We start from the raw sequence: 14,870 nt of genomic DNA, 5'->3' as shown, positions 1-14,870 counted from the left end.
TATATATATATATTATTTTGATTTCCTTGTCAAAACCTTAATCTTTACCGTTAAAAAAAAAACTTTATCTTATATCTTATAATTTTATCAAATTTCTATTAAATTTCTCAATTTTAATCTTTAATATTATTTCATATCTCAATTTCAACTTAAGTAACCTTATATTTAGATTGAAAATAATATTTTGAGAGTTGAGTAGAAAAAATATAAATATGAGCATTAAAAAAAAGTCTTTTATTTCTTCAATTAATTATTAATCTTTATTATGTGCTCTTCCATAATATGTCAAATGGAGTGCAATGTCGCTGCAGCCTCTAAATCAGCGAGAGATACAACTCTACGTTCCGCAAGTAATAAACATTTGTACTAGTTTTTTTAAGTTAACCTCTATATTAGTTTGAGCATTATTGTATTTTTTATTTAAATTTATTTGGGTTCTTTATTTGTTAGTGATTGTTTTTCATTTCATTCATATTATGTATAATAAATGTTGTCTCGAGAGGAAGCACATAAGGTTTATCCACAGGATTGTTTCATATTTGAGATGTGTGTGTGTGTATATATATATATATAGACACACACACATTTTATTGATTAAGGAAAAAGACTTATAATTTCACTTTAGTTCTATCTAGTTTAAATTTTCTGAGACTTTTTTTAAAAAAAATAGTTGATTATATTATTTTAAATAAATAAATAAATTTGGTCATGCGGCTCGTTGTATTTTTTCTACTCGAAACACATGACATATTAATTTCAATCTAAATATTAGAGTATTTAAGTTGGAATTGGGATATAGAATAATTTTAAAGATTAAAAGTGAGAAATTTAGTAGAAATTTGATAAAATTATAAAATATAAGATAAAGTTTTTTTAACAGTAAAGATTAAGGTTTGACGAGAAAATCAAAATAATAATAATATATATATTAAAAGACAATTCAAAAATATATTACATAAGTACTAAATGAATAACAGTAAATTACAAACACATAATAAAAATAATAATAATAATAATAATAATAATAATAATAATAAGTTACAATCTATTATTAACGTCCGAATATATTTGTCATAAAGGACTAAATTTTATATTTTCATCTTTCAGGGACGCATTTGTCAGCGAAGTCGAAAGACGAAAAGTCAAAAAAATATTATGACAAATATGTCTTTATGCTGACAATCCACGTTGGCAATCATTTCAGTGACAAATTTGTCATTCTGTGCCACGAAGGCGACTTTATTAACGGTGACGGACGAAAATTAAACGGCAAGATATATTTGTCACACTTTTTTATACTTTGAAGAACTAAATTTTATATTTTCATCTTTCAGTAAACACATTTGTCAGTGAATTACACATTGAGGGACAAAAGTGGTTATTTACCCTATTTGATTTGCATAATTTTTGTTTGTTTAATATGTCAATATTGAATGAGGATTAAATATTTTTTTGATTTTTATACAATTTATCTTAAAAGCAATCTTTCTGCAGGTTTAATGTATCCTATTTTTTCATTTTATTTCTTTGATATCCTATTCATAATAAATTTGATAATTGAAATATGTAATTGTAATGTAAAAAAAATTATTCATTAATAAAAAACAAATGCTATGGATAATTGGTATTTTTGATTGTTAGCATTGGATTTAGATAGCTTATGTTGCATGTGTGTGGTTTGTTTATAAGAATACATAATAAAAAGTGTAATCGAGGAAAGAGACTGTCTATAGAGGATAGTTAGTGAAGGTCGACTTATGGAGGATGCCGACAGATGGTTGCAGAGAAATGAGGATGAATAGAAGCTAGGATTGTCAGAACACAAAAGGGCAATACTGCAAGTGAAGTTTGAAAGTTTTTACTTGTCCTTTTTTTAATTTTGTACAGCAACACAGTTTATGGTGATTTGATTTTGTCTCAAAAAGCTTGATATAAATGACACATAAATAAAAGGGAATTTCTATCCCTATAATTTATAAGGATTGTCCATCCATATCCTGATACGGATTGTCGATCCGTATGTCTCATACAGAATTTTTTATGACTTTTTTTAATAATGGTCTAAGCAGGTATCAAATTTGTGTCTCGTGCGTTATTAATAGAACACTCTGTTAGACAAGTGGCCTCAGATATCTTAAGAAGGGGGGGTTAAATTAAGATATTCCAAACTACTTCCCCAATTAGAAATCTATTTCACTTTTTATTCAAGTTATAAATTCCCTTAATAATGAACTTCTTAAATATTGATTCAAATAAAACAATTTGAATATGAATATAAAGCAATAATAAACAAAGGAGATTAAGGGAAGAGAAAGTGCAAACTCAGATTTATACTGGTTCGGCCACACCCTTGTGCCTACGTCCAGTCCCCAAGCAACCCGCTTGAGAGTTCCACTATCTTGTAAATTCCTTTTACAAGTTCTAAACACATAAGGACAATCCTTCCTTTGTGTTTAGAATTCCTTTACAACAAGAGACCCACGGTCTCTTAATCCCTTAGAGAATGAGAAGAAGAAGAAGAATGAATCTCTCTAGAAAGAGATAGATTTTACAGATTGAGCACTCAAATAATTCCTTAATGAATTGCAATTGAATTGGCCAAGGAATTCTTAAGAGGATAAAAATGATTTTGCTCTTTGAGAGGATAAACACTTTTGTTCTGAAAAACTATGAGCAAATTTGTGTTATAAGTCACATATATATAGACCATTGGTGGTCATGAAAAAGCCCTTTGAGAAGTTGTGACTCTTAGAAATATTTTTCTGAAAATCTTGTCTGGTAATCGATTACAGGAATTGTGTAATCGATTACAGCTTTTAAAATTTGATTTAAAACGTTTATTAATTGCTGGTAATCAATTACCAAAATTGTATAATCGATTACACAGTCTAAAATTTAAATTCAAATTTTAGTAGCTGTTGTAAAACGTATTAGGCCACTGGTAATCGATTACATCCTCTGGTAATCGATTACCAGAGAGTAAATCCTTTGAAAAACACTTTTTAATTTAAATTACTTGGCCAAACCTTTTGCTAATTCAATTAGGAATTTCCTTCCTAATATACTAGTGATCATCTTGATGTTGTGACTTGTAATCTTGAAGTATTGTCTTGAATTTAATCTTGAAAAGCCCATTTGCATCAATTGCATCATATCATCATGATCATCATCAAAACACCAAAGGCAGTTGCATCTACACACTCAAACCAATTGAGCTAATAGACAGATTATATTATAAACAAATAGTGTCGCTATATATAACACTAAAATTTCTAATTTGTATTTAATGTACATGTAAATTTACATAATAAATTTTGTGATGATTATTTTTTATCTAATAATTAATTTTTTTACATATATAAATTATAAATAAAAATCATAGATTTAATAAGTATTTACATATGTAAAAAATATCAAATTTATTTAATTATCAATTGTTATAAAAAAACATCTAAATACATCATTCAATTAAATATCATATTTATTTAACTTTTAATCATTATAATAAACATCTAAATACATCATTCAATTAAATGTCAAATTTGTTTAATTATCAAATTTTGTAAATAAAGTAAATGAATAAAAAAATTTCTTAAAAAATAATTTTTTTAAAATTTTTACTATCACGATAGTATATAGACTGGGTCGTTAAGGCCCTACTTTTGTGGGGTTCCATAAATTTTGTAAACAATTTTTAAAAAACTAGTATTTAAGAGTTGATACTAAATTAAGGTATTTTTGTAAAAATGTATTACTTTATTTTCAAACAATATATATTTTTGAATTTTAGGTGTCTTTCAACTATAATTTACACCATTAGTAGTTGATTATTAGATTTAATGGGTATTGCTTTTTAAAAAAAAACTAAATTTTAATAGTTGATTTTGCATTGTAAAGTACAAGATTACTAAATTTTAAACAGATTTGAAAAATATATTCTATATTTTGAAAAACACATTATATAATTTTTGTGTCTATTATATATAGAGACACTATTTGTATATAACATAATGTGTCTATTAGCTCAACTGGTTTGAGTGTTTTATTAATATGAATATTATAAGTTGTCCCGTAATAAATCCAGTTGTTGTTGATATTTTCTTCTCTTCTCGGTCCCTTCTTCCACAAGTCTGGCTCGAAGAAGGAAGAGATAAGGGGGCCCTAAGGAAAATATGGTTAGAAATCCATAATAGAGTCTGACCACAACTATCAAATTAGTTATTTTCATGCATTAGAATACTAGATTATCCAGTATAAAAGATTGAAAAATCATCTCAAACCTCTCTTTTTCTTTTCTATTGCAATTTCTGGATTCTTTTTCTATTGCAATTTTTGGATTATTATATAACGATTTTCATTTTTCAGTATGAGCATACGGATCGTCAATCCATATGAGTCATATGGATTGTTAATCTGTATGAATCATACAGATTGTCGATCCGTGAAAAAGTGAAAAACATTTTAATCCTTTCACTATGTTGCTGGGTGTCCCTAAAAATTCCCTAAATAAAATAGCCGTAGAGATAGTTTAACCCTGGAAGGAACAATTGGCTGCAATTTGTGTTAATTGAAACTTTTATGCATTTTGGAGGGCTTCTATTTTATATGTTGGGATACTTTAAGCTAATGTGATTTTAATATAAATTTTCAATTAGTATTTTTTAGGTGGGGATGTGGAAGGGAGTTGTTATGTTTTGGTGATAAAAAATAATAAAAATCAATAATTGATTATGTTAATTCAATTTGGTTATTTTAAGTAATAATATTGTTAATAAAAACATTAAAAACTTATTTGCATTAAATTTTTATGATTCTTAAATTAATGAACATAATGATTAAAATAATTTTTAGTACATTGGATTTTAAATTGATTATAAACTTATGATTTAATTCAATTGCTATTAACATAAATTATATAAAAACAACAACTCGTATATCACACAACTAACCGACTAGTATATATAAAAAGAGATGAGTTAGAATAATCGATGCAATCCTTTTTTGGGACCAAATGCATGACAATTTCATTATTATATGGAATTATTAGTATTGGAATATATACTTACTAGTGCATATTCGCATGCAATGCACATGATAAATTATTCATAGGAGATTAATATTTTTTATTATTTTAAAAAAATAAAAGTAAGAAAAATATATTTTTTATAAATATTAATTATTTGTGGAGATATAAATTTTTATCTATGGAATAATAAATCGAACACTCTCGATTTGCAATGAGATTTGACTATTATTTTTTAGAAGTTATCTGTTTGTAAATATTATTTGTATCATATATTTCAGACTGTTTTAAATAAATTTCAGACTTTATATCTTATTATTAAATTATTATAAATATTATTTTTGGATAAGAATTACTTCGTCTTTATAAGTTTTTTCATGTTTAATTTTTTAAGGGAACTAGGCTTCTTTTCGTACTAACTACTACATGCTAGGTGTAAAAAAAAGTGTCAAAAAACCAACTACATGCTGCTTTTTACATATTGTTAGTTTTTTTTCCTCAATCTTTAAAATTTAAGAAGATATTTTTTTTGGCTTAATTGTATTTTTTACTTTTAACCTTTCAATTTTTGGTAAATTTTATCACAACAAATCAATTTGGCACATTTATCATCTACTTATAAGAAACTTGTGCCAAATAAATACAAAAGTTGAAGGTAAAAACCAATGCATAAAAGTTGAAGGTAAAATTTACCAAAAAATAAAAAAAAATCTACGGTAAAATTCACCAAAAAAATAAAAAAAAATTGGGTGCAAAATTTGCCAAAAAATAAATAAAAAGTTGGGGTAAAAATTCAATTATGTTATGGGTAAATTGGGGAGGGATAACATTTACAAGTTTCTTAAATATTAGAGGTAAATGTGCCAAATTAATTTATTGGTATAAAATTCGTCAAAAATTAAAAAAAAAATGATGTGAAAAGTGCACTTAAACCTTGTTTTTAATATTAGTCCCTATTCTTTATAGTTATTTTATAATTATTATAATGATGGATATTTATTATTATTTAAGGTTTGAATTTATAAGAATAAAAAACATAATAATGTAAAACATATGAAAGAACTCTATTATTATTATTATTATTAGAGAAAAATGGTTATGCGCATTGATAGTGTAAAAAGTTTTACAAAATCATCTAATCACAACTCATCATATATACTAAGTTTGTTGAGTTTTAAAATAATTATCTTAAAGTAATTAATTCAAACATTAATTTGTGATTGAATAATAATGTAAAATGATTTTACACTATCAGTCTACAAACATTAAAGTCTTATTATTATTATTATTATTATTAAAGTTTAAATTTATAAGAATAATATATTATAAGGTTCGTATTAACCATTTTGAATTTATTATTATTATTATTATTATTATTATTATTATTATTATTATTATTATTATCCTCCTCCTCCTCTTTTGAGCTCCTTCTCCAAGTGTGTGTGTGTGAAGGGAGTACCTAAAAAGGGACTTTGACGCTCAAATCAGTCTATGTTTTTTAGTGAGTATAAAGTATAGAAAATTTTACTTACTTGTTTCTACTACTTTGCCCCTATTAATAGACTAGGACCACTACAAGGTTGATAAATTCCCTTACGATACACTAGAACCGCGACTAGATAGTGGAAGTTAGCTAACGATTGTGGTAGTGAGGTTGAGGTTGTGGCCAACCTATAATCGATCTATAAAGGGACCCATACAGTACACAAGTCCCTCTAAGCTTTGAGTCTAGAGTAATCAAAAGAGCTTGACAACAAATATGGGCGGACTTATTGAAGTGTTTTGGTATGGCTGACTTGATTGATATCAAAGCCATTTCACGGGGCCGGTCGTCGTGATCGGCCTGTTGTCATGAAGAATAAGATTCAAAGGTCATGACTGTAGTTGATCGATGTGAGGAGTAGGATATGAGGTTTGCGACCTCAGTCAACTGATATGACATTTGCGTTTGGTCAAGGCGAGAATATTTTGGACAAGGTAAGACGTGACTTTTGTTTTGGGGCACAATGTCCTAAGAGATCTTTTCAGACAATGACACGTGGTGTGTCATTTGTGGAGAGGGACAATCATGTCCTTTTGTGGGGTGTCTTTTCGTGTCCAGTCATAAAACCCCAATGGCAACAAACTTAAACCTTTGATGGCATTTTGCTTGTAATCTTATGATTGTGCCCCTTATGATTGTTTGTAACCTTTGAGGTCATAACTCATGGTGGGAAGTCAAAAAGTTTCATTTGGATTTTTCTAGAACTATAAAACCCAATGGTCCATGGTCCCTTCCTCTTCCTACATTCCCCTGCCATCTTTCTCATTTTTCCTTGTCTTCCATCTTCTTTTTGGTTATTGTGTGTCTGAGAGGGAGGTTCGTCGGTGGAGATTGGGCTATGTTATTTGCTTTGCTTGGCTCTACCACTCTCTTATTCCTTGGGCTTGCTATTCTCACCTAGGTATGATTTACTCTAGTTTGAGTTTCTATCTTCTCCATTTTTGTATTTCTTGTTCTGATTCTGGTGGGATGATTCTCCACTTGTTCTTTGCAAGTCTATACTTGTGAAGGAGGTGTCTAGTGTGAGGGAGAAGTCAGAATCTTTTTCTGACTTCACTATCTCCTTTCCTCTCTCTAATAATGATGTCTTCCAAGCTTTGATGATGGGCCGAGAGGTTTCTGTTAATGCAAACGTCCTCGCAGGCAACACCGTGGGTGATGGGGTTAATGTTGCTCCATCCAACCCTGATGAGGGGGTTGATGTCTTTGAACGTTTTAGGCAAGAGGATGAAGCTGCTAAGAGGGAAAAAATGAGTGTAGCTAGGAAAATAGAAAAGGAAAAGAAAGGTAGGGAAGAAAGGGTTAGAATAATAGGTCTCAAACAAACGAGAAAGAGGAAAGAGTATCCTTCGGTCGACCTCGCTAGAGATACTTGGGTTTCTGGAGAGGTCAATACTCATGCCTTCATTTTCCTAACCATTAGATTGATTATTGACCTAAAGCAAAGGATAAACCTTACCTACCACAACAACTTCGACTAGGTTGTTGTTGATCATTGTCTTCCCAGTGAGAGGGTTTATCTCACCGCTAGCAAAGGCCAGCCTGACTTCATGTATGTGTGCAAGGATATGTTCCAAGATTTAAACATAACTTTTCCATTTTCTGATTTTAAATGTGTCGTTCTATCTAAGATGAATGTTTCCCCAACGCAACTTCATCCTAATAGTCGATCCTTTCTGAAGGCTTTCTCTACACTCTGCAACTATTTAAACATCACTCCTACGGTCAATAAGTCTTTGTTCTTTTATTGGGTGGAAACGAGTGAGGATGGTAAGGTCAGTTGGGTTTTCATGACTAGTGCCCTCTTCTGGTGTAGCCATCCTTGTAACAACATCTGTGGCCACCTCTGCCTCCATAGTATCCACTACAATTAAAGTTGTTCCCTCGGATGAAGTCGTTTAAACATCCCTTCTAGACTAACTCCTCTATCTTGTCCTTCAAGACTATACATTCTTCTATAGAATGGGCATAATTCCAATGGTATCTACATTGTTTGGTATGGTCTGCTTAACTGTGTGAGCCCGCTAGTAGGGGGAGCACAAGTATCTTTGCATTGAATGCTTCCTCTAGTATACGTGCTCGACTCTCTGTAAGGGAGATATACATTGCAAAATTTGGTTGTCTGGGTTGTCTCTTAAAGTCTCTTTCTTTCATGGGCTTCAACTTTTCTTTGTTGGATTCAGGCTTCTTTTGGTCTCCTTTGACCTTGTCGCGATACTCAAACAGTTCTTCCATTTGGATATACTTGGCTATGTGGTGTCTTAACTCGTCCTTATTTGCTAGTCGTTTCTTACATAGACTATCTGCGAATGCCCCAGGCTTGAGCGCTGCTATCATGAAGTGAAGTGCTAGCCTAGGTTCGAGGTCTTGGATTCGAACTGCAATTTATGAAAACCTTCCCATGAAATCTCGTAATGATTCGTTGTCGGCTTGTTGCAAATTTATCAATGTCATCAACGTCATGTGATAGAGTCGATATGTGGCATATTGAGCATCGAAGCATTCTACCAATCTGTCAAACGTCTCGATCATCCAAGGAAGGAGTTAGCGCCACCACATCAAAGCAAGACCCTTGAGAGAGCTAGGGAAGTCCTTACATAAAATGGTGTCATCATCGGTGAATAAATTTACCTGCGTGATATATGCCATCAACCAAAGGATGTCGTCAACATAACTTGGCAAGTTGATTGTGGGACCTTTGGTGTGATCACCCCATGGTGTTCGTTTGATGGTTGGTGTCATGTGACGAGTGCTCCACCTTTGTTGCAACGGGGATTGAATGTTGTAATTGGGCTCGAATGAGGTTATTTTCTTCATGCAAGGCTTCTAAATTTACCTCTTGTCTTTGCCTTAGGGAAGTAATTTCTTCTTCATTATTTTTTTTGGAGTGCTTCTAGTTGCTCCTTAAAACCCTATATTATAAAGCTTTCTTCCATGGCCATCAATCATAATGTCGAACTCCTGGTCATTACCATATATCTTGTAACCCAAGGAAATTTTACTTTAGTCCCACAACAGGCACCAAATGTTCTTACCACTTTTGAAGTGATCTGACATAACTAATCTTCCTTTTCTGAGCTCTTTCTCCAAATGTGGGGATGAGGTGGGGGTGAGGGGATGTACCTGAAAAGAGACTCCCACACTCAAGTCATCCTATGTTTTTTGGCGAGTGTAAAGTATGGAAAATGTTACTTACCTGTTTTAGCTACTCTGTCCCTATTAATAGACGAGGACCACTACCCCCACAATTTGCTAGGATCGCGGTCAGATAATGAAGGTCAGTTAATGGTTGTGGTAATAGATGTTGTGGTTGCCCTATAGCGGGACCCGTACAGTACAATTTTATTGTGAAACAATATTCATCAATATAAATTATAATATTTCTGGAAATATTTATATAAAATTTTTGGGAATCAAGCATTAACGTGATATTTAAAAAAAAATTAACACGGAAAACTTTAATTATTTTTATTACAATAAAACTCTTTTTTAATTCAAGAAAATTACATTATCATTCCTCATAATGTTAGATTCTTAAAAATGATTTTTAAAATATAAATATAAATACCAAATGTACAAGTTTAAGATTTTTAACCTAAGATTCCTAATAAACTTAAAAGAATTCGTGTAGCAAACACTCTTGAATAATAAAACAAAAATAGAAATAAGAAACTACTGGAATGATAAAAAAGAATATCAAATTAATTACTCGTAGCATTTAGATGAAGTTTTTTTTTATAATAAAGAATATAAACTTCAATGGTCAACGGTTAAAAACTGTAATATAATACAGTATTGAATTTAAAAACAATTTTATTATTTGATTTAATATCATCGAATACTACTTTAATATTTTTTTAAATTTTATTTGGTAATAAGTTATTTAGTAAAATTCAAGTTTCATATAAAATCCTATATTATTATTTATTTTTAAATATGTAGCTTTGATTATGTGTTATTTTAAATTTAATTATATATATATATATATATATATATATATATATATATATATATATATATATATTATAATGTACTTTTAATTCACAATTTTTTAAAAGGAATTCAACATTATCTTATTTTAAATTACTTAAATTTTTTTATAACACCGATCACAATAAAACTTACCGCAAAATGTGTGCTATTTGATGGCACTCTTTTTTTAATTCACAATGAATCAGGTACCACCACAAATATAGAAATTCAACTGAATGACATTGAAATTCTGATTGTGTGAATTACTAGTACCGTTTGACCACACTCCTTTTTTTTTATTAAATATCCCAAAATTTAAATGTTATATTATACGTTACTCATTTAATTCATTTAAAATGTGAATTATAGGAAATACTTTTTTAGCACTATTTTAATTTAATTTTCCAAAATTCTTTTTAACGATTATATGCTACATTACATGTTACTCTTTTAATTCATTTGAAATTACGAATATAACATTAAACTTTTGGGGTAAAAAAAATTAACCCAGTATATATTTCTTTAAGTAATAAAGCATAAATAATTTGTTTAAACTCATTATTTAAATGTTATATTACATGTTACTCTTTCAATTCATTTTAAATTACAAATATAACATTAATCTTTTTTTTGGAGGGGGGAGGGAATTAACTGTTTGGCATTTTAGGTATCTTAATAAAATATCAATAATCACCGGAAATATATTACTTTAGATTATCAAGAAGGGTTGTGAAAAAATACCTAGATTCATGATAAGCAACGGAATTGATAAGTCAGACGAACTGTTGGTTTTGTGTTCTTTCTTAACCAAATCACTTTTTTTTCTTTTGAGACCTTAGGTTTCTTGTCAGATGGGGAGAAGAGAATACAATTTCTAATTTGGTGCCTCAGGGACCACAACCTTACTTTAGGTTTTAACCTGTTAGAGTCTTCATTATTCTCTAACGGGTCAAACTAGTTTTCGCTTATCAAGCCCATGTTAATTTATTATGATAGTCCAATAGGCTCACCAAATTAGATCACTTTTATTGAACCCATAAATGTAAATAACTAATATAAATGATAAATATAATATGTAGCCCACACTAATTAATTAATTAGGAATTATAAAATTCCCAACAATCTTCCATTTGAGCTTCATATTAACCTTAATCATTTATATTGCAAAGGCCTTTAGGCGCGCAACCGTATGTTATTTACTTTTAGTCTTTCCTTAAACAATTTGGTTCATCTTATATAGTAACACAAAACCATTGCAATTTTCCTCACAATCTAACGTGATTGAGCCACAATGATCACCAATGTCACATATACTTGATGACATAGATCAAATATGAAAAAATGGCATGAAAATAACATGCAATGTGATCTCATTCATGATTATTTCCAACTAGTCCAAACTTTATTCTTTATAGAGATCAATCCAAACACAATATAAATATTGCAAACAAAACAAGATCAGAATGAAATGATAACCTTCAACTTTATTTTATAGAAAATCAATCTATACAAATATCTAAAAAACCTAAGGCATATATAGAACATAAATGAGACTCCCACTAAACTAAGGTACTATAAGGAATCCCTCCCATATGAGCAGTGTGCTCATGAAAAACTTTAGGTACCAAACCTTTCGTAAGTGGGTCAACTAGCATATTGTCGCAACGTGCCCTTCGCGGGCGAGCGAGGGCGAGGCTCACGGGTGCGCTTTCCAAAGGAGGAAAGATGCGCGGAGTCGCCACCAACGTTTATTTGTGGAAAACGTCGGGAAAACCGAAGGAAACCGGTCAAAATGAAAATTCTAAGTTCGGGAGTTGTATTTACGCTTGAGGAAGGTATTAGCACCTCTCACGTTTGTCTCAAAGGACAACAACCTATTTTTTAGAATTGTGGAATTGAGTTATCTTAACTTTATTTCTTTTTATTTTTTTGAGGTCGACAAAAGCGGGACTTTTGCTCCTACGTACCCTCCATCGAAGAGGAAATCAGACCTACGTAGTTCTTTCTTATGCGTGAATCGAGTGATTTTTTTTTTTACTTGAAAGGTGATCATTTTAAGGCGTTGGACCTTAAAAATGATCCATTTTACTTGGTAAGAAACTGAAATGATAAACTTTGAAAACCCTATTTTTTGTGGACGAGCTTCACTAGGCGAGTTGATTTTAGCCTTAATTTCACTTTAGTTATTAGTCAATTCAATTAAGAATGAGAAATCCCAAAGAGAAAACGTCCGATTGATTTTGCGCTTTATTTTACTAAAAGGGTATTTTTTGATTATTATATTATTATTTTACCTCCTTTTTTGATTTCCAACGTGGTTACGGCACGACCGAACGGTCGGAATTCATTTTAACCAAAATTAACGGATGATACAATTCAAACGATCGGTGGAAATTTATTTTATTTTTATATTAGGCGAGAAATAACTTAAATAAATGGCTTAAGCATGTCAAAAGGGGGTATAAAAAGCGAATGAAAACGAGAATAAAAATACATGAAACAAAATGTGGACCACCACGGGTACATAGAATGAATTGAAAAGCTCGGTTTGAGGTACTTACCCGTTGAAGACTGAAGAAAAACGAAGAACGAACGATGAATGTTGAAGAACGATTGAGAATCTTCGCGTAATTACTCACGGAAACGTTACGGAAGCGCCTCGGCTTGGATTTTCTTCACGGAAATAATTTTCCTTAGCAATTTCGAGAGAGGGAGAAGTGCCAAGAAGGCTGAACCCTTTTCTTCTTCACTCTTCCCCCTATTTATAGCAAAATAGGGGAGGAGCTTGCCACCCAGCTCGCCCAGGCGAGCAAGGTTGCTTCCTCCAGAAGCAACAACCTTCTGGAGGAAGGATCTAGAAGGCCCAAGTGGGCCAGATTGCTATTTGTACCCCCTTTTTACTAAATGCACCCCCTTTCTATATTTTTTTAATTCTTTTTCCGTAACGTTACGAAACTTTACGAATTTCGTAACGATACTTATTTCCCTTCCGCAAGGTTACGAATCCTTACGGATTATGTATTTACTCTTTTTTAGCTTTCGAAGTAGTTACAGAAACTCACGGATTGCGCAAAACACCTCTTTTCGATTTCCGTCACATTACGAAATTTTCACGAATCGCGTAAGCCTGCTTCCTTTTGATTCTCGGCACGTCTCGGGACTTCACACATTGTGCAACAAAGGGCGCCAAGTATCTCGAAGCGGCCAATCAAATGTTGTATATCATCAAATAATAATCCCCGGACGAAATTAGGGTATGACACATATCATTAGTCCTTAAATGTTCTATGGAAATCTGTCTATTCTGAACTCTTTCTTTAACAACCAAAAACTTGATGTCAATAAACTTTGTTTTGGTTGCACTCCTATTTTTGTTGGAGTAAAGAACTGCTGAGTTATTGTCACAATAAATCTTTAATGGTCTTTCAATGCCGTCAACCACACGCAAACCAGTGACAAAATTTCTTAGCCATATCCCATGGTTGGATGCCTCAAAATAAACAATGAACTCCACGACCATGGTCGAAGAAGCTATGAGAGTCTGTTTAGCAGACTTCCAAGAGATAGCTCCTCTAGCCAGCATAAATATGTATCCAGATGTGGAGCGTTTGCTATTCTGACATCTAGCAAAATCAGAGCCTGAGTACCCAATGATCTCCAAATTCTCAGATTCTGATAAGTGAGCATGTATCCTTTTGTTCTCTTTAGGTAACGCATCACACATTTTGCTGCTTTCCAATGCTGCATTCCAGGATTACTCAAATATCTGCCCAGAACTCCTACTACAAATGCTATATTGGAACGAGTGCAAACTTGAGCATACATTAGACTTCCTATTGCAGATGCATAAGGAATCTTTTGCATCTCTATTCTTTCAAGGTCATTATTAAGGCATTGTTTAAGACTAAATTTGTCTCCTTTAGCTATCAGGGTATCTCTTGGTTTACTATCTTTTATGCCGAATCTATCTAGGACCTTATTGATATAACTCTCTTGTGACAACCTTAGGATACCTTGAGAGCGATCTCATAGTATCTTGATTCCTAATACAAAAGAGGCTTCCCCAAGATCTTTCATCTCAAAAATTTTCACCAGAAATTTCTTAGTCTCTTGTAAGAAGCTTATATTGTTGCTAGCAAGCAATATATCATCGATACATAACACCAAGAATGAGTATTTACTCCCACTAAACTTATGGTATACACAATCATCAACTACATTTGCCTCAAAACCATATGAGGTAATGACTTGATGGAACTTGTAATACCATTGACAGGAAGCTTGTTTAAAACCATAGATGGATTTATTTAGTTTGCAAACCATAGACTTTGA

Source organism: Glycine soja, chromosome 15 (assembly GCF_004193775.1).
Source record: "Glycine soja cultivar W05 chromosome 15, ASM419377v2, whole genome shotgun sequence".
Lineage (NCBI taxonomy): Eukaryota > Viridiplantae > Streptophyta > Magnoliopsida > Fabales > Fabaceae > Glycine > Glycine soja.
The sequence above is the reverse complement of the archived record's forward strand: the minus strand, read 5'-3'. Positions refer to the sequence as shown.